This window comes from Zalophus californianus, chromosome 1, assembly GCF_009762305.2.
Source record: "Zalophus californianus isolate mZalCal1 chromosome 1, mZalCal1.pri.v2, whole genome shotgun sequence".
Taxonomy (NCBI): domain Eukaryota; kingdom Metazoa; phylum Chordata; class Mammalia; order Carnivora; family Otariidae; genus Zalophus; species Zalophus californianus.
In genome coordinates, this window is record NC_045595.1 from 186,792,499 (window position 1) to 186,814,300 (window position 21,802).

The 21,802-nt window shown below is 36.3% G+C and overlaps 1 protein-coding gene and 1 long non-coding RNA gene across 9 annotated transcripts in view; one reads left to right on the forward strand and one right to left on the reverse strand.

Annotated features, from left to right (window-relative positions):
- Nucleotides 1-21,802, reverse strand: part of ROBO2 (roundabout guidance receptor 2) — a 1,647,790-nt gene that overhangs the window by 1,408,514 nt on the left and 217,474 nt on the right. The window lies entirely within an intron of this gene.
- LOC113917666 overlaps nt 1-21,802 on the forward strand; it is a 39,297-nt gene that overhangs the window by 8,877 nt on the left and 8,618 nt on the right. The window contains exon 2 of the long non-coding RNA XR_003518318.2: nt 19,453-19,531. This is a non-coding gene — a long non-coding RNA (uncharacterized LOC113917666). The remainder of the gene's footprint in view (nt 1-19,452; nt 19,532-21,802) is intronic.

A 21,802-nucleotide genomic window follows, 5' to 3' on the forward strand; every position in this document is an offset into this window, starting at 1 on the left:
TCCCCGCTGAGCAGGGAGCCTGATGCAGGGCTCGAACCCAGGACCCTAGGATCATGACCTGAGCTGAAGGCAGACGCTTAACCATCTGAGCCACCCAGTCGCCCCTGTTTCCATTTTTTAATAGTTTTGTTTTGTTTGCTAAAAATTTCTATTCTTTTCAGTTGTTTCAACAGTGGTCACCTTTGCTTCATGAAGCATGGTTACAAGAGCTACTTTAAAGTCACTGTCTGATCATTTCAACACCCAGGTCATTTCACGTTTACATCTGTTTATTGTCTTTTAGCTAGAGAATTGGTAACTTTTTTTTTCCTGGTTGCCAGTAACATTGAGTAATTTAGGATTGTATTGTGAACATTTTAAATATGTTTTGAGTCTATGGGTTCTATTAAATTATGTGGAAATTAATAATTTGTTTGTTTGTTGTAGCAGGAAATCACCTGGTTAAGTCCAGACTGTAAGGTTGTTGTGCCTTCTATGCAAAGTGGTTTAAATATCCATTTAGTTATCAAAGCTCTTGCTGTGCTGTTTATGTGTGCTTATTACATGAGCCACTCAGGAGTTGGCCTAGAACTTGAATAGGATTTTATATGTTCCTTCTCTTCTCAAAGCCTTTGCTATGCTACTTAGGGTGTGTTCTGCTCAAGCACAGCTTGAGGAGTGGGCAAACTTGGGATTTTGTTAGTTTATACACAAAATTAGGAATCCCCTTCTCCAGCTCTCTATTCCTGTGTATTTATCCCTCATTCATTGACTCCAGAGTCCCCTTTCTGTGACTTACCTGGTCAAAATACAGAGTTCTTTCAGAGATTCAGCCTTTTAGACTCTTGCACAGATCTGGACAACTAGAAGCAGAACAGTGAGACAAGACAATATGGATCCTCCTCCCTCATACTACTAACCCAACAGAAGACCTTTTTCAGAGTTCCTTGACCTAAAGGGTTAATTACTGTATGAGTCAGGGTTCTCCAGAGAAGTAGAATCAATAGTAAAAGATTTAGATAGATGATAGATAGAAGATAGATAGATAGATAGATAGATAGATAGATAGATAGATGATAGATAGATTGATTGATTGATTTACCAGAAGGAATTGGCTCATGTGATTATGGAGGCTAAGAAGTCCCATTATCTGCCATTTGAAAGTTGGAGGCCCAGTAGTGTAGTTCAGTCTTAGTTCAAAGGCCTGAGAACAAGGGAAGCCAATGGTGTAAATCATAGTCCAAGTGCAAGAGAAGACTGGTGTCACAGCTCATTCATTTAAGCAAATAAGGCCAATGTCTCTGTTATTGCTCTTGGTGGGGGCTAGAGATTAATCTGCCAATTTTCATAGGTTGTACTTGAAAGAAGACTTAAAAAACCTGTCTGATTGCCCAACTGTCTGATCCTAGCCAGATTGTTTAGTCACCATCAGTCTGTTTTCTCAACTCTAAAGTGGAAAGAAGAGATGAACAAGGGATGGCAGAGTCTTCAGAAGATGGTTTCTAAGATCCCTTCTAAAAATAAAATTTATGTTTTTATAAATTTCCTCTAGCAACGTACGTAGTATAGATCACATGCTAACTCTCTGGGACTTTTCAGATTTTAAAAAGAATGATTAGGCACCATAATTTTAGATGGTACTGCTGAGAATCATTGTTTTAAAAGAGGTGGTTTGCCATTTTTAACAGCAAAAGGAATAAATCCTGCCCCCCTCCCTTTTTTTTTTGCTTTTTTTCCATTCAATTCCTCAATAATTAGATGTGCCCACCTACACTGGGGAGTGCAATCTTCTTTCCTGAGTCCAACAATTCAAATCCTAATCTCATTCAGAAACACACTCACAGACACACCTAAAAATAGTGTTTAGCTAAATATTTGGGCACCCTGTGACCCATTCAAGTCAACACATAAAATTCTCATAATTATTATGGAAAATTTAATTTTCGAAAAAAACATATCCCAATGTGCTCATCAACATAAAACAACTCAGCAATGAGAATACTGAATCTGACAAAAGGGCAAGAAGCCATTGAGTGATTATTAGTTTTAGTCAAACAAGACCACTATAGGTCAACAAATTATTATTTATTCTCAATGATGATGACCCCCTGTAATGCAATAAAGTGAGACCAAGTGGCAGATACTAATGTACTCACCTCCATCCAGATAAAAAGCTTTCATATTTTGGAAGGAGAGTTTCTTTTCTCCTATTGAAGTATATGATGATCAAGAGCTTTTCACTAAGCAAGAAATTAAGATGACAGACCTCATTCTGCAAACACATAGAAGGTTCCCCTATTGCTTTAAGTCCAGTGCCTGCATATATCACCGTTATTCAGAAAATGTCAATTGTTACCAAGTAAGGCAAACTTTTAAAAACTCAATAAAAATCGATAAAAATAATTTGCTATATAAACCCCTTGAGAACAAAGACACTAACATATGTATTTGTTTCTCTAAGTGTTTAGCAGTGTCCTATGCATAGTAGATAATCCATTTTTTCTTTTTTTTAAGATTTTACTTATTTATTTGAGAGGGAGAGAGAGAGAGAACAAGTGAGAGCACAAAAGCAGGGGGAAGGAGAAGCAGACTCCCCAGTGAGCAGGGAGCCCAATGCAGGGCTCAATCCCAGGACTCTGAGATCATGACCCAAGCTGAAGGCAGCTGCCCAACCAATTGAGCCACCCAGGTTCCCCCAGATAATCCATTTTCAAAATTTACCTTATGAGACTATTAGTCTTCTGACCACTAAAGAATTCACCAATTTTTACATTGTCCTACAGATATATGTTACTCCTTCTAGCTAGAAAACATTAAAATGTAAAATTAAGGCGCTTTAATAATAATTCTTACAGTCTACATTTTTAGTCAAGATACTTATGATATATTAAAGAGTATTTGTTTACTATGATTAAACTTCAAAAGCGCTACAGATAAAAGAATACACGTCCATTTTATGAGGATATCTGGGTTTCTGAGGGGTGATGAGACCTAAGCATAATAAAGTAAGTTGTAGCCAGAAACTCCATTTTCCATACTTTCCATTTATGAAAAGACTACTACCTGAAGAGAACTGACATTAGCAATACAATGAAAATAAAGACTTGTATAAAAAAAAGTGGCAAAGAAAAAGTCAAGTATTATTGACAAAAATGGATCGAGAAAGGAAATTAAACCAAAATACAGATTATAAAAAATATTTCAAGGATATTGTCTCCTCTAGGAAGATTACCCATTAGGTTCAAAATGTGGTAGACTGAAGAGATTATCTAATTTTATTTGAAATAAGAAAATAAGAGAAGAGGGCGCCTGGGTGGCTCAGATGGTTAAGCGTCTGCCTTCGGCTCAGGTCATGATCTCAGGGTCCTGGGATCGAGTCCCGCATCGGGCTTCCCGCTCAGCAGGGAGCCTGCTTCTCCCTCTGCCTCTCTCTCTCTCTGTCTCTCATGAATAAATAAATAAAATCTTAAAAAAAAAAGAAAAGAAAATAAGAGAAGATACATATGTTAATTTGAGTTTGGCATTGAGATGATATAGGTTTACTCTAAATGCCTTTGGAATCATTTTTCTTTCAGAGACAGTAACCCTAACTATGCTCTAACTTGCATTTCTTTCTCCCTAGGTTTCTTTCTTTTCAGGAGTTAATGAGTAGGTTGACAATTTAAAAAAAAAAGGGCAAAAGAAATAGAAAACAGCATGAATTAGTTCAAGGTTGACTGGCTCATCTACTTTGCCTAAAATTGTTAACACTGAATCAGCAGAGCCCGCAGTCACCACCAGTGATTTATCCATCAGATTTGGAGCCTCTGTTCACTGACTCCCAACCCACTAGGAATACTCTGCTCACACACTGAAGCAGAGAGCAGTGATGCTACATAAACAGAAAAAAAGTTTAACTAAAATCCTCACAAATTAAACTTTTCCACCCCTTTTGGAGTTCTAGTTTCCTTTAGACACAAATCTGTAGCTATTAAGCGATATTTTAATTTTTACTTTTCAAAGAAAATATATAAAGTCAACATTTTCAGAAATTCAATTATTTTTATGTAAAAAATCAAATAATATCATAAAAGGTGAACAATGCTATGAAGCAAAGGAGATAAATGGATGCTGTTTTACAATCTAAATTCCTATTGATGCATTAATAATGAATGTGACAGACATTGTATAAGGTGGAAGGGACCCAGAAGTTGAAAATAGTTTCTATCTTTGAGGTGTTCACAAATCAGAGGAAGATGTAGAGAAGTAAGAAAGCATGCATGATATGCATGACATGGTGGTATAAATGCTGCAAGAGAAGGATGCATGGCATATGATGAGAGAAGAAAGAAGAGAAATTTAATCCAGAGGAAAGTGGTCAGGGAAGACTTCAAGTAATAGCTAGCTTTTAAGCTGAGTTTGGAGGAGGAAGAGGAACTGAACAGACCAAAAAAAAAAAAAAAAAAAAAGAAAGAAAGAAAAAATGGCACCAAGATTATTCCAGGAAGCATTAACAACTTGAGCAAAGCATGGAATTGTGGAGTTTGTACAGTGGATTCAGAGAATTGGAATTAATTCAGTAATCCTCAAGTGTAATGTGTAAAGGGAACATAGTGACCACTGAAATTGAAGATTTAATCAGGGCACAGGTCAGGCCGAGTTAAGAATGAAAATGGTGAAACATGAGAAAATTTAATAGAGGGAAGACAGCTAACACAGTAGGAATTGAGGGAATATGTCCTTTCATTTATTCAACCAACATACTGTGTACAAGTACTTTTCTATGTGCAGGGTACAAGCATCAACAAGAGTAAAAAATTCATACCCTCCTTCAGTTTATACCCTAGTATGTTCTTCTGTGTATTATGCTGGGATTACTCCATTATTTTGTAGGTAGCCCCGAGGATCCATCTTAGCATGACTGGAAATTCCCTGAAGGGAGCTGGAATTTTTTCAACTGCCTGAATTTTGGAATTAGATAGCAGGATGTTGGGCTAAATTTGGATAAGTTTAGGGGTTGAGGTGACTAGCTGTATAGAAATGGGAGAGAAAAGTGAAGTTGAAAGACAATCGTTCATTCAAGGAACCAGAAAATTGGATGATGATGATGATGACAACAATGAATGAGAAGAACTGCTCTGAGAATAAAAAAATGAGAGGATAGTATGGATTAAATGTTATAGTTTAAAATGGATATATTAAAGCTTAAGATTTTAGAAGTTGGCCTTTCAAATTGTAATGGAACATTCCTTGTCTTTTAAAAATTCATAATTCATTCAATAAATATGAAGTGGTACCAAAGCCAAAACAAAAAATATATATTTTATATAAGTACATAATACATATAATAGATCAACTATGCATATGAATATCCATTAAAATTCTAAATAAAATACCACAAGATTGATTTCAATACATTATAATAATATCTCATCATTATTAATTAGTTTATAATGAGAATTCTGGTACTTTCAGTATTAGAAAATCTCTATCACATCAAGTCAAAAGTTCCTAACATGATAAATACAATCCTCTTAAACCAATACCCAAATTATACTTATGGATAAAAACTAGGGGATTCAACATTAAAATTTGGTGGCTGAAAATCTAAGAAAGCCCATTATTATTTTTAACATGTTAGACATTAGAATTGGGCAAAATAATAAGATCCAAAAAAAAGGAAAGAAATAAATATAATAATTATTACTATTTTCAACTAATCTCATCATCCATGAAGAAAATCTCAAAACTGTTTAAACCAATAGAAGATTTCAGCAACCTTGATGGATTTGTTTCCTATGCTTAAATCCTTTGACACAAATTTGTTATCTAGGAATCCATTTTACAAAATCAATTTTACAAAAAGCCAAGTATGTTTTTTATAGCACTATCAAAAGAAAAATAGAAAATAATATAAATATTCAGTAATAGGAGAGATTTGTTACCACAATATTTTTGAAGTCAGTGTAATAACATGAAGGAATTATATAGAGATGCTGATTAAAACAAACAAATAAAAATCGATATACAAAAGTACATATATGTTGTGGTCCCAGTTTTGGAACTGATATATAGAGAGAAGGGGCAAACTGTTGGGAATAATAATTATACCAAAACATGAATAGTTAAGTTTTGAAGATATAAGATTATAAGCAATTTCTCTAATTTCTAAAATTTCTAAAAAACAATAAAATACAATAAAGTAATTTGCTCATGCCAAAGAGGTAGGCCAAAGCAAAGATACTTCCAGGAACCCTCAAGTTCTTGCTCTTAACTGCTGTCTTGGATTGACAGTATGCTGCCTTACTCATTTTGTAGCCCCATATCTTAACACATTGCCTGACATATAGCATGCGTTCAATAAATCTTTACTGAACATTTGAGCTATCAAGGAAAGAAGTACTTCCACTTGTATATCTCCTCTCAATTTCTGTCCAAATTAGTCAAAACTTGACTTCTTTTCAGTAGTAGCTCAGTGTAGTAGGAACTCCAGTCTACCAAACTAAAGATTGTACATAACATGATCAAAGTACACTAAATATTATATATTTTTATTTAAATGAGATAAAAATTTAGATGGAGACTTTAATGAAACTGCAGAGCTCACTCTTTAATTTAATGTGCTCAAGTGCACATAAAGTATCAAGAAGTGTGACAGACACTGAGACAGATAGGTACAGGAATCATGCTTTTGAGCATTTCAAAATCAAATAGAGGAGATGGAGACAAGTCAAAAACTCAATGACATATGATATAGTCTACAACGAAGTAAAACCAAGGGCACCATGCAAGCACGGGGAAAGCATGTGAGATTCAATTTGGATAAAAGGCGAAGAAAATGCACTATTATGCCTGGGGAGAGGTCAGTAAAAGTTTATAAAATAGGTTTTCTCTGAGAAAAGAGAACGAGAACAAGTTTATATCAGATAAAGAGAAGCGTGCCCTGTGTCTCCAATGATCTTTACTCACCTTTGCCAGAGCACTACAGTAAGCAGGATCCTTCATGTGATCCTGGTTTGGAGACGTACTGTTAATATTACAGCACATAATAGTCAACATTTTAGTTCACATTCGGAAATGCTATCAACCTGTTTCACTTTATTTTGGGCAACAGTATGTTTTAGAAATTTTATTAAGTTGACACACAAATGTTCAACAATAACCTCTATAGAAAATAAAACCATACCTTACGACACAAATATAGCATAAGAACAAACAAAGAACATTTTCTAAATTTTTTTTCCCCAAGGGATCAGATTTGGATAGAAACTTTAATATATTCAACTAAATTTGCTATTTGACTTTTTCACCCTGTTCAGTCATCAAAATCACTATATTTTAAAAAATATTAAGTGGTCTTAGCTAAGAATGAAAAGCTACTCTAATACCACCCAAAAAAGAAATCTAATTCTGCTTTGTGAAAGCTACACATCTGTGCAACTCCTGCCATTTAGAAGAAATAGAAACTCTAGTATATTTTCCTTTGGATTCATATAACTCATTAAATGCATTGACAGCATTAGTTATAAGGTAGCCTGATAACTTCAAATTATATGAAAAAAATTCATTTAACATGTCAGAATCTTTACAAGAAAAGGTTCACAATGAAATTTAAATGTCTGTGTTAAGACAATGGCAAACCTAGGCTAGGCTGTGCGGGTGTTTATTGTGCCTTTACCTTGGTGACCTCCACATCTGTGTGATAACTGCTCCCATCTGGGGCTCAATTTCTGCCATGAAACTTTTTTTTTTTTTTAAGATTCATTTATTTATTTGAGAAGAGAGAGAGAGAGAATGCGTGAGTGCGCATGAGTGGGGGAGGGGCAGAGGGAGAGAGAGAATCCTAGGCAGGCTCCATGCCCAGTGCAGAGCCTGACACTGGGCTTGATCTCACAAAACTGAGATCATGACCTGGACTGAAATCAAAAGTAGATGATGCTTAACTGATCGAGCCACCCAAGTGCCCCCAACAGGAGCCCTTCAATAAAACTCAATGTTCTAAACTGAAGGACACTGCAAACAACAGTCTAAAAAAATTACTTTAAAAATTTGAAATTTAATTATTGTTTTCTAAAGTCTCTATTTTGTTAGGTTTAAGGTAAAAATCTAATAAGTAAACAGGTACAATATTATCACTGGCTTCAGATAAGGAGTGTCTGAAGTGATGAGACTCTTTTTATTAGCAAGAGAACTGATTCCTTCTGTCTAAGCATGTACTTCATGGGCTGCATGCAAGGATTTACAGTGATTCTACCTGGCTCCCATTGAAATATAGCTGTTTTAGTCAATAAAGGCTGCTCTAACAAAAATACCATGGACTGGTTGACTTAAACAAAAACATATATTTATCATAGTTCTAGATGCTGAGAAGTTTAAGATCAAGGCACTGGCAGAGTTGATATGTGGTACGAATACTCTTTCTGGTTCATAGATGACAGTCTTCACTCTGTTCTCATACGGCAAAGAGAGCTCTGTACTCTACATCCCTTTATAGAGGCACGGGTCTCATCATGGGGGCTCCACCTCCAATATCTCATCCAACCTAATTATCTCCAAAGGCACCACCTTCAAATACCATTACATTGGGATTAGGCTTCAAAATAGGTATCTGGGGACACACAAATGTTCAAATCCAGAGAGCAAGAATAGAGTCTCAACTCAATCTTAGTTGCTTTAAGCTTCTACTCTTTTATCAAATAAAATCTAGGTCTTTAGCTTTTATTAAGATAACTGGTTGTAAATGATTAGATAAAATGTAGTTAAGTATGCAGGCAAGGAGGAACACTGAAAACATCTCACATTCTTCTCCTCCAGAAATATGGTAATTGTCTTAAAGGACCAATGACTTAAATGCCCTTAGGCTGTCTGCACAAAGAATTCTTTTTATTCCTTCTTTTAATCTAGCAATCTCAAACTTCACAGTGCATAAGAATTACTCTACAGAATTTTACACATAAAACAACATAGAACATACTGTATTTGACTCTATAATCTATGTAATAGAATGTCCCATGATAACTTTGACTCAGGAAAATATCCTTGTCACAAAAAGTATCCTAGAGCCTCCAAATAAGGGTAGTTTACTTGTTGAAAGTCTTTTTCACCAAACCGCCAACTTCCAGAGAGAAAAACAAAGAATGCAGGGCTACATGTTTGTCTGTCTGTCTGTCTCTCTCCCTATATATATATATATATATATATATATATATATATATCCAACTCAGTATATAAATGTTCCCATCACTCATTTGCCAGCAAATCCTCAAACACTTCACTCCATCCTCTCCATTCAAAGGAATTATCCACACTTGCTCAACCTATTTGATCACTTGTCAAATAGTTTCAAAGAAGACTGAGTGGAAATAATAAAAATGCAACTACATCAGTTCATAAAGGTTTTAGATATTTGAGCCATAAATATTTGGACTTTGGTCTTTTGAATATCTTTTACCTCCCTTTGGAGACTGCTGCTCTGGATACTTGATAAGAACACAAGCCTAAAGTCAGAAAGAAGAGTTAAGGGGGCCTGGGTTAAGGCAAGAACAGAGAGGATGGAGAAAAAGAAGGTTAAGGAGGCAGAACACAGCAACTGGGGAAGAGGTTTGATAGATGATAGTGGGGTTAGTGAGGTAAAATAGCTGAATCCCAGGCTCCTGGCTCAGGTGATTCCAGGAACAAGTCCAACATGACCTGAGGCTGTGTCTGTGCTGCCTAACAATAGACAAAACTATCTTAAATATAAAGCAACCCCTCACTGCTATCTTTTTGGGTCCCGTGGTCCTGAGATGATCAACATTATTTTGGTTAGGAGAGCTTCTTTGAGAGATCATAAATACACAAAAAATAAAAATTAAGGGTGCTTTCTGATTTGGGGGAAAGCGAATGAATCCTATGTCAGATGTGGCAGATGTGAGGCTCTGCCAGGCCTCAGGTTCTGAAAGGAGAAGAGGCAAACATTCCAGTACCTAATGACATGACTTTCCTTTCAGAAAATCCATAGCTGAGAAGTGGTAGTTAAACCTATGGTAGTAAAAACAAGTTTTTCTTCACCAAATGATCATAGCCAATATGATCAAGAAAAAAGATTCAAAAATTAGGAAGCACCTGGTCACTGCTTTTTTGATAACACCATGGACTACTGGAAATTGTGTTGTTCCCACAAAAGGCAGATATCAAAATGAGACTGAAGGGAGAAATACACCTATATGACCCTGGAACTCACTCTAGTCACATTAGGTACAGATTCCACAAATATTCAGAAAAATGTGTCTCTTTATAACCTAGTATAGAGTGCATATCATTTGAAAATAGAACTGCAATCAATTCTTGATTATATAGCTCCAGATTACACACATGTGGGTTACTATGCTATAATAAATACTTTCATTTTTCAGTTAATTGACTTGTTGGCCCACAATACTCTATTTAACCCGATGCTGTGTCCTGGCTGAACTGACCCACAAATCTCTTAGGTGTCCTAGAAAAGCTCTCTATAGGCAACATACAGCATCGCCTCAGAAGTCTGAACTAAAAAAGGTAGAAGATTCATACAAGTCAGCAAAGTGTTATTAACAAATTTTATTTTAAAAGTTATACTGGACATAGGACCTTATTAATAAGTTCACAAGATGTTAAAGAAAATCTACAGATGGGTGGAGTCAGATACCGAGGCCAAGAAAAATGACCATTCCTCGGGCTCGGAAAATACCAGTTCACTCTGCTCACAAATAAGGATTTTATATATGCACACGAGCATACCCAAGCAGGCACACTTTAATTACAGATTTCTTCTTAATTCATTAATTCTATAGGTATGGAGCACTGCCTAAGGCCTGACATGCGGTAAGATCCTTGCATTGACAGGCACATCTGTCCCCTTCACCTCTCTACCTTGCATTTAGCAGACATAGAGTCAACTTATTTTTATATGCCTTGGTTATGTGATGTCAGGAACTGATTTATACTTACAAATTCCCATTCTGGAGTCCAATTCAGAATGGGCCGGTGTAATGAGTCTATAACATATCTACAAAAATATATCAACAAATATACTATTCTTGTTAAATTTTGTACCCATGTGGCTACTTCTGCAGTTTGATAAATAACTTTACTGTGTAGCCTAGACAAATAACCTTTGAAATGCTTTTTTTTTTCTGTTACTTTAAGCACCTGGAAGAAATCTTCTCCTTACTTTCTTATTTTTTCTTATTTTCAGTGTATGGTTCTCTTACAAGAACATTGCTGCTATCTTAAAACATCATCTCATTCTATATATATTTAATACAACACTTATGATGTTCTGCTTCAGAAAAAGTAATCCTAAAGGACATTTAAACTAGCAGGGGGAAATGGTGAGGCAGACAAAAAAAAAAAAAAAGTACTGTCAAAAATGATAGACCTGAAATTTAGAACCTTAGAAAGAAATAGGCTGGGAGAAGTAAAATGGTATCGTTTAGCCTCCTAGTAAAATCAATATGTCTTTTGGATTGGAGGAAAGAAAGGGTAACCAAGTTGTTTCACAGTAAAAGGTGGGAAAGAAAATTGTCTGCGGTGAAAGTGGTTAACAAACCACTCCAAGTAGTTTTACAATTAGGTTTTCTTTGCAATAAATTCAAGTACCAGTTATATCTACTCACATACATCTTTGTTTAGTATTTTGGAGAGTTTTAGATACTCGTTACACTGAATATTCATTAAATATTTTAAAACTTTTTCATTGTAAGATAAAGTAAGCCTAACAGAAAGGTATGTATGGCTTAACAAATCAGTTCATGACCTACAAAACTATAACCACAGCTCACTTCAAGATAGAATTTTGCTACTCATCCTAGAAGCCGCTTCCATGGGCCACATCCCCATCACAGCCCTCCCCTCCCTCCTAAGGTGATCACTGGTCTGACTTTAATTGTAATCCCTAAATGTACTTATGCAAATAGTATAATTTTATTTTGCTCATTTTTAAATCTTGTTACATCTTTCAAGGTTTTTTTTTTTTTTTATAATCAATAGTTTCCTTCCAGGAAATAGTTTTCTTTTCCAGAGTTATTTCCTATAGTCTGGATTCTGCTAGTTGCAATCACACAGTGCAATTCAGTATGTTCTTCTGTTCTCTGTATATCTTTCAAATTAGAGGCTGGAGCAGACTCAGGTTCTCTCTTGTGAAACTATATAGGTAGTACTATGTTCTTGCATTAGGAGACCCATAATGTCTGGTTGCCTACCATTTTATGATGTTAAAAGCCATCAATCATTTAGGCCTATTTTTATTAATTTGTTAGGGTTGCAAAAATGGTGATATTCTCATTTTGACATTTCTTTTGAATGTGTTACTTGTGATATTTTTATGTAGACGTTTCTCAGGTAGTATTTAGTTAAGAGTACAGCTCATGTAGGAAAGGCAGGATAAGTATTTTCCTTTATTTACCAGTTTTTCAGACATCGTTAATATGGCATTTTTCAACCATTCAGTTCAAATTTCTTTCTGAGTTTTCAATCAAGCATAACTTTATACAAAGCTATCAATCATGATACTGAAATAACTACAAAATCTATTTGTCCAAGTAGTATATTGCATAAAATCAACCAAAATGTCAACAGTTGCTGAAAAGAAAATTAATATGTTTGTGTCATTACCCCTAAAACAAATATTTATCTGCCTGGAAAAATAAATGTTTATTTGTATTAAAATGGAAGAGAGGAGGTGGTTAAATGTCATAATGTTTTCAGAATGCTTCAAGACTAGTTGCAATCTAGTGGCCTAATTCACTTACTTATCCTTGGCGACCTACTAACAGGCTGATTCTCTTTTTATGTGTAATAGAAAGCATGGAGAGTATCTTGAAAAAAAGAAAATCAAATATACTCATATCTCAACCCCCCCACTATTCTTTAATAATAATCTAATCTGGAAATGGCTCAGCTGGCAAAATAATTTCTAAACAGTTATCTTGTCACTGACAATGAAGATCTCCTCTTACACTCTGTTTATTTTTCCATCTTTATAACAATTTGAAATCCTTTCTGTATTATATTAGTTAGGGCTACTGTGCTCTTTGAGGTTTTCTATCTCATCTTTTCCAAAGTAGTCTGATCATCCTAAAAATCACTGAAATTTTGACTGACTCCTTCCACTAATGCCTGTATGGCTGCACAAATATATTAGTTTTAGCCTGGTGATTTCAAACAATAAATCTTTAATTCATCTTAGCTTTTGTCCAAAGATGAAGAATTGAAACAATAAAGGAAAAGGCAAACCAAACTTTTATCAAGTTCTTTCTCTGGGGAAGTTGTTGCTGTTTGGGGGCGAGATCATGAAGGCAATGTTCTGATTTGGAAATGCCTATTCAAACCTCTCCAGCCTACCCCTTAAAACACCTCATATTCTCTCCTTTCCACTTACAACACAATATTGGCAATTTTTTTTTCCTGCTGGCCAGGGCAATCTCCTCCTACCTAGCATGCCGTCCCACTCAGTTCTGACTGCATTACAATAGCTCAGCTATGTATTCAGTTCGCCTATGAGTGTGTATTATGTGTCTGGCAAGAGGAAGAAATGTGTTAACCAAAGTCTTCTTGGAGTGTGGCACATACTCGAAGTGCTCTCCAAATACTCTTAGGCTCCTGAACAGGCACCAGCCTCCTCTGCAATGGGCTTGCAGCTACTTGATCAGGTTCTTGCCACTGGGATGTAAATAAAAGGGATGTGAACCATTTTCAGGCCTGGTGCTTAAAATCATCCTACACAAAGCCCATACTCTTTGACCCCTCTGTGGAGATTTTGGCAGCCTGGGTTTCAAACGACGTAGCTAAAAGATGGAAGTTGAGTCACTGGAAAGGAAAGACCTGATCCCCATTTGACAACATGTGAGGGGAAAATAAACATATTTTGTGTTAAGCTGTAGGGATTGTGCAATTTGTCTTTTGCAACACCTAGCATCACTCACTCCAACTAAAACAAAGCAAATGATGTAATATGTGCCGTTTGCATTTTTAGAAGAAATTACAGGAGATATTTTGCTTTAGGGTACTGCCCTTGGTTATGTTTTTATTGTATCTTCAAAAGAAAAAGAAAAAAAGACAAAAAAAAACAGTCCTCTTCCCTCATTCATGTTTGGCTGTCCATTTATTTGATTTCAGATGAAACTGAAACCAAATATAAGTCATTTCTTCTGGTATAAAAAGAGCCAGTTTATAAAGACAGACAAACATGGGTTTATATTTCAGTTCTGCATTTTTCCAGCTGTGCAGTTGTGGGCAAGTTATTTAACCTCTCTGGGATATAGCTTTTTTCCTCTACACTGGAAATAAAATAGTTTTTCCTGAATGCTGTGAACCCTATCAAGAGTATAATCATGTAATTTTCTTTCCCTTACCTGTACTTCAACTGGATTTTCATGAATCCAGAAATGATACATATTATCTACTCATAGTTAACTAACAACATATTCTAAAAACTGAGGTTGGATTATCATATTATAATTATTACTGCTCAACAGACAGCCTGGTATAATACATTAATAGCAACTATTCTATCTCTAAGATTTAGAATAAAGCAGATCTAAATGTAAATATAGTGTTGCTCAATTATATTGGAAATTAGCATAAATTTGTGAGTCTCAGTTTTCTCAAATGAAAAATGAGGATAATAAAAAGTAATATGTACCTCAAAAATTATATTGTGTAAGTAAAAATGTGATTAGAAGCAGCGGGCGACTTCCTGGGACAAAAGAGAGGTTAGTTCTCCTTCTGAAATTGCACAGGTATTTATGAATTTCAAAAATCTTCAGAAATCTTACTTATTTATCACTGTTAGGCAATTCTAGTTTGTAAGAATTCACTGGGGACTTAAACTGATAAACTAATTCATTACAATAAAATCATAGAAAACCCTAATTAAATATCTTATACTATTTCCATGCACAGCATTAACACAGATACATCTATTTGAAGGACAATCCCCAAATCCCTATCTAAAATTGAAAAAGAATTCCTCTCAAAGATTTAATAGTTCATATCAAATATTCCATTTAACATTCCATTCTATATACTCCATCAATCTTTTGATTGACTGACTTTGAAGCTCTATTAATGCTTCCTACAGTCAAAGTTTTAATGGAATTTAATGGAACTCATCCAAATCTATAATAGCATATTCCCCCTAAATTAACTTATAACCCACAAGTTAATGAAATGAATGCAGCTACCATTTACCCAGAGGGAGTCAAAATGCAGGACTCATCACCAGGGAAATAGCCTAGTGACTTAGCTCCCTTCAGTTCAGCCCTGGAACCCCTTAACCCTAAAGGTGCATTAAAAATGCTACTAAAGCCCCATGCATCCTTCAACAAGAGCATTGGGCATAGAAGAAAGGTATTTTAAACCTCAGAAGAAAATTCACTAATTGCACAAACTGAATCAAACTTTCAAGACCAGTGGCAATGTCTTATGCTTATTTTATTCTTGGTATAGCGCTTTACACCTAGTGAGACACCTGATAATGTTTATTGAACAAATCAATACACATGTGCTACTGTAAATAAACTGCAATTAAATAAAGTTACTAAAATCAGAATTCACAATCAATTTACATTATACTATCTATCCCTCCCTGAAATAAAATGTCCCAGAAATGGCTGGTTTTCCCAGAACAGGCTTTATCCTCTCTCTCGAGTTCAGAAGTAATCAAGTGTTTGGGAAGTGGGTCATTTGAGGAAAGGCTATGGAGCTGAATTTATTTACAACAGAGAACAGAAGGCTGACAAAGTGTACGGTGGAGGTGCTGGAGGCTGGGGGATTTACAATTTTCAACTATATAAAGCAACAGCATATGGGAGGTGTTAAGCAGCTGTTCTATTTCTACTCAGGAAATAGTTATGCTTAGGAGCCCTAGCCAGCAGAAATAGTACCAGTGGATCAAAGTTACAGCCAGGCAAATATTAACTCATCATAAAAAAAGAGCATTTTTAAAATTAGAGCTGTTAGAAATTGAAATAGGCTGCCTTAGGAGGTAGCATGCCCTGGTGACTCTGGTGCTTCACTGAACAGCCAGACTTGGCACATCTCTATTATAATGCTATCCCATTTTAGCATGAAAAGGAAAGGCAAAACAAGAGAGAGAGAGAGATTAAGATTTCCACATGAGCATTACCAGGAGACAAGCATAATCCCCACTAGGGATGGAAGAGTTTTGTTTATGAAGATTTCTTAATGGGGCATTTTAGTCATAAAAACGAGGGCTTCACTAACTATTCTGATATGGTAAATAATTTTCTAATAAGTTTGTGGAGATTATGCAGTTTTTCTCTGACTACAGCAGAGAGGAAAGGGAGAAGAAAAATGGAGAAAAGGGAAGATGCAGAAAAGGAGAAGACTGACCCAGCAACATGGTAAAATTCAGGAACCTTAGAGGAATATGGCCTTGAATTTTTAGGAATAATGGTTGTATGACTTTTGAGTCAAAGTAGTTTCCCATCCTATGCTGTTAAATTCTATTATTCATTCATTCAACAAATATTTACTGGCTACCTACCATGAGGCAGACAGTCTCCTATGGTATGGAAACTCAGTGAGAAAAGACACATTCATAGACTTCTGTTCTAATTATGAAGACACATCACAAATGAGTAAACTGATTAAGATATAATAAGATGACAAGTAGGGAAAAAGCACCATAAAGAAAAAAATCAAAACTGATGAAAGGCTAGAGTGTGACCGCAGGAGAAAGTGGTATTTCAACACCTGGCTGGGAAAATTCTTCCTCATGAGGTGATATTTGAGCAGCTACTTGAGGAAAGGAGGAATTATCCAGGTGGCGACCTAGAGGATGTGTGTTTCAGACGGACGTAAGAGCTTGTGCAAAGGCCCAAAGGTGGGAATGGGCTCTGTGTGCTCAAAGTCAAAGTGAGCAAGGAGAAGAGAGAGAGGAGCTGAAGTCACGGAGGCAGTCTTTCGGGGTTTAAGCAGGCAGTGATAATACTCTGATTTACATTGTAAACACCCTGAGGAGAAAGGGTAAGTGAGATTGGACTAGGAGGCTGAAATTGTTTACCATATCCAGGTTCTATTTTAAAGGAAAGTTGACAAATTTCTGATATGTTGGATACATGGTGAAAGAAAAAGAAAAGGATCGAGATTTTTATCACAAGAAATTGAATGCATTTTGATGGCCCTTAAAGGAATGGGAAAAACAGGTTTGAGCGGGCATAGAATCAAGAGTCCCGTTTTGGATCTGTTGAAACTGGAGCTCAGGGCGGAGAGACAAATATGGATGCCACCAGCATATAAATGGTATATACAAAATAAAAGTAGGCGACTCAGTGAGATAATTTAAAAGAGTGAGTATAAAGAAGTGAGAAGAAAGCCAAGCACTGAACCTTAGAGGAACACAGCTTGAAGCAATCAGAAGCAAGGAGGGGGATGCAGCAAAGGAATTGGGAAAGCCATGGATATAGGAGGAAATGAGAGAATGAAGCATCTCGAAATTCAAGTGAAGGATATATTTCCTAGAAGAGAGGAATCAACTCTTTACTCTCTTATTAAAATAAGGTAGTGAGTTCGAATAAAATGCGGCTGAGAATCAAATATTGGGACATGTCAATATGAAGGTTCTTAGTGACCAGAGAGGGAAGCTTTAGAAGGTTGATGGGGATAAAAGTCTGATTGGGCTAGGCTAAAGAATGAAACTGGAAAAGTGAACAAGATAGTATTTTAGATTCCTCTGAAAAATCATCTATAAAAGGGAACAGAGAAATAGAGGAGTATAATGGAAGGGAAATGTTGCTTTTGTTTTTTGTTGTTTGTTTATATTGGGAGACATTACATCATGCTGGCATGTTAAAAAAAACGTATCCTATACAGAAGTATGATTTAGAAGAGATCTGAAGTAATTAAAGGGGCAAAAGTCTTCCAGCAGATGGTAGGGGATGAGATAGAGTGTCCATGTGGAAGAAGTGTCCCTCAGAGAAAACAGAGGCAGAACATCCATAGAAAGGCAGGTAGTTGTAGTTTCTTTGTGTTTGTTTGCTTGTTTTAGAGGGGGAGTCCACTTTCTCTGGATTAATTCTATTTTTGAAATGAGGTAAGAAGCAAGATTATGAAATGTGAGCAGAGTTGGGGGTTGTTGAATGCTTCATAAGAGAGAAGATGAGAAAGTTCTCTGAAAGTTTTTCCTAATTCCATGTACATAAATGGGACATATTTGTACTTTATAAACACTAAAAGATAGAAGAAACAAAATAACCATATATATATATATATATATATATATATATATACACACATACCCTTTGCTTATTAAAATTAATGAAAAGCTTAACATGGGGGCGCCTGGGTGGCTCAGTCATTAAGCATCTGCCTTCAGCTCAGGTCATGATCCCAGGGTCCTGGGATTGAGCCCCACATTGGGCTCCCTCCTCGGCAGAAGGCCTACTTCTCCCTCTCCCATTCCCCCTGCTTGTGTTCCCTCACTCACTGACTGTGTTTCTGTCAAATAAATAAATAAATAAAATCTTTTTAAAAAAAGCTTAACATGTGCATTACATTCACTTATTTTTACATCATGATGCTTCTATGTATCCTGCAACTTTTTTAAAAAGATTTTTTTTTATTTATTTGAAAGAAGGGGAGAGAGAGTGAGAGCAAGTGAGCATGAGTGGGGGGGAGGGGCAAAGGGAGAGGGAGAAGGAGAAGCAGACCCCCCACTGAGCAGGGAGCCCGACTCGGGGCTCGACCCCAGGAACCTGAGACCATGACCTGAGCTGAAGGAAGACTAAGCTTAACCTACTGAGCCACCCACCTGTATCCTGCAACTTTTAAATTTCAGTGTGCATTATGTATTCATGATGCAAACTCAGTCGTTTAAATTAACTATAATTATTACTTTTTTTAACTAAAATTTTCTATCTTTATCTTGGCCAATGGGTGTCGGTGGTAAGGACAGAATTCTCAGATTGGTACCAAGATTCTTCTCCCACCACATATACACCCTATGTAATCCTTTCCTCTTTCTTGAATGGGAATGCAGACTATGAATGTGATGGGATATTACTCCCGTTAGGTTACTCTGTTAAGGAGAAGATAAAAGAGACTTTGTAGACATATTTAAATCTCTAATAAATTGAGTTTAAGTTAATCCAAAGGGATGATCTATGCAGGACAGGTCTAATCAGGTGAATTATGTAACAGAGGACAGAGATATTTGAAGCAGCAGAGACACTCTAGATGAAAGAACTAGTGAGCAAAAAGAATTCATTCAGAGCAGGAACTTAGAGGACCTTGAGAAAAGAGTGGAGATACAGGAGATTTTGCTGATGATGGAATCTGATTTTCAAAAGGCACAATCTGAGGAAAGAAGTGAAATAGTTGCCATGAAGAGGGAAAATGTGAACCTGCAAAAGAAACATAACATTTAAGTTCTGTTATCGTGAATTTTTAAAGTGAAAGCAATCAGTCTTATTAATTGTATTAAAGTAATTTTTTTTTTTTTTTTACTGTTAGGTTACAGTTATGGAAAAGTAGAAGTTTGGAGAGATCTAGAGTCGGAGTTTGGGCGGCAAGTAAGATGAAGGAGAAAAAGGTAAGCAAGAGGAACTGTAAGAGACTGATTATGAGTATAGAATCTAAACTGTGTGTGGTATAAACCAGGATTAAAGCTGATGGACCAAGAGAAAGAAATAGTGGTACCAATGCAATTAAAGTTCCAATTAGTTCAAATAATTTCTCCAGTAGGAATCCTTGAGTGAGAGTGTAACAACGCAGACATCCAAGCTATCTCCAGCCCTGAGGTAAGAAGGGGAAAAAGGGCAACAGCTTCCCCCCGCCCCCCAGACAGCCTGCAGGGTTGACACTGACATCAGGAGCTCAAGCCAGCGTTTGAAAAACAGACTGAGTGAGATTATAGAAGACACAGGGAATCCTGTGGCAGGCTCTGTTGTCTATCCTACAACTTTCCCTCATAATCCGTTCCCTCATAATATGTTAATGTTGTAACTAGCAGATCCCTTATTTTGTTCAGGGGCTGGTGGTTCTCAACTGGAGGGGTGGGGACATGATTGTGACTCTCAGTCCCTGGGTACATTTGGCAATGTTTAGAGACATGTTTAGTTGCCCCAAGTTTGGAAGGGGGAGCAGGGAAGTGAGCTTGTTAGCTTGCTATTTTCATCTACTAGAGGTAGAGGACAGGGATGCTCCTAAGCATCAAAAAGTGCACAGGACAGTGCCCACAACAATTATCCAACCCCAAATGAGAAACCCCATTCTGAGCTGCACCTGACGATCCTGAGCTCCAATATCCAACCTCCCTTCCAGCTGTAGGTAACCACATGTTATGAACTGAATTCTGTTCCTTCAAAAGTTTTTATGTTGAAACCCTAATCCCCAACGAAACCGTATTTGGAAATAGGGCTATTAGAGAGGTAATTACAATTAAATGCGGTCATGAGGTTGGGACCCCGACCCAATTCTCTCCCTGTGCGTGCACACAGAGGAAAGACCATGTGAGGATACAGTGGCAAGAAGACAGCCATCTGCAAGCCAGGAACCAATCCTGATGGCACCTTGATTTGGACTTCTGAGATCCAGATTGTGAGAAAATAAACTTCTGTTGTTTAAGCCACTCAGCCTGTGATATTTTGTTACAGCATTCCTAGCAAACTAATATGCCATATAAAACAGTCTACCTCAGGAGATGCAAGGAGAAGAGTGTTAAAGAGATTTCTGGGAAAGCTCTTGCTTTTTCCATAAAAGGGGGCAAATGTGTCTGAAGCTTCATTTTTGCTTACCCCTTTTTCTTATGGTGGAACAGCAGCCACTGTGCATCCCAAGTAAGCAAATATTGTCCAATCTCAGAAAATTCTGAGCCATCCACTCTGCCATCTAGACATTGTTAAACCAAACCCAGCAGCCTCTCAGAGCTCTTTTAAAAGGTAAAAAAATAAAGAAAGAAAGAATAAAAATAGCAAATCACCTCTGAGTTGCAAAATTAGCCAAAATAATTCCTAATGCCTATATGTTGTTGTTTTTTTCTTTATTTGAAGGGGGAAAAAAACAGACTTTCCTGTTGAGTGCAGTCTGGAAATATCCAAGTATTTTCCTGTATGTCTTCAAATTAAAATAAGTAATTTCCAGCTCTGAAATTGATAGTAGATAGAGAGAAGAGTCAAGATGCTGGAGAAAAAAATATATATATTTTCTGTTTCCAGAGGGAAAAAAAATGTTTTTTTTGTATTTCTGGCTTAGAGAAAGCACAAAAGCTATTAATGCTGACTTATAGTTTGATTTCTATCTCAGCAGGATTAGAGTGACAAGTTGAGCTTCTTCTCTTACTGATTTTAACTCTTAGTTTCTTCCCTTTCTTTTTAAGATTTTATTTATTTATTTGAGAGAGAGAGAGAGAGAGAGAGAGAGACAGAGCATGAGATGGGGGAGGAGCAGAGAAGAGAGACAAACAGACTGAGTGCAGAGCCTGATGCAGGGTGATCCCAGGAACCTGAGATCATGACCTGAGCTGAAGTCAGACGCTTACCCAACTAAGCCACCCAGGAACCCCTTAACTCTTAGCTTCTAATTTGACATTTAGAACCACAAATTATTGATAGCAGAGTCCGAATTCTTCTTTACATGTATATATTATAAAATTTATAAAGTATTTCTGACATGTGCTTATCTCATTAAAATGGCATTTATGAAGATATGTTTCTATCTGACCCTCTACCTGTGAACATTTTAAAAAATTTTTATTCTCTGCTAATAAAATTCCAAATCTATTCTTCACTCCCTTTGGTATTTTTCAATACAGATCAAGTTTTCTAAGTAAACTTAAGCTTCAGTTTTGCTATTTGGAGCATTC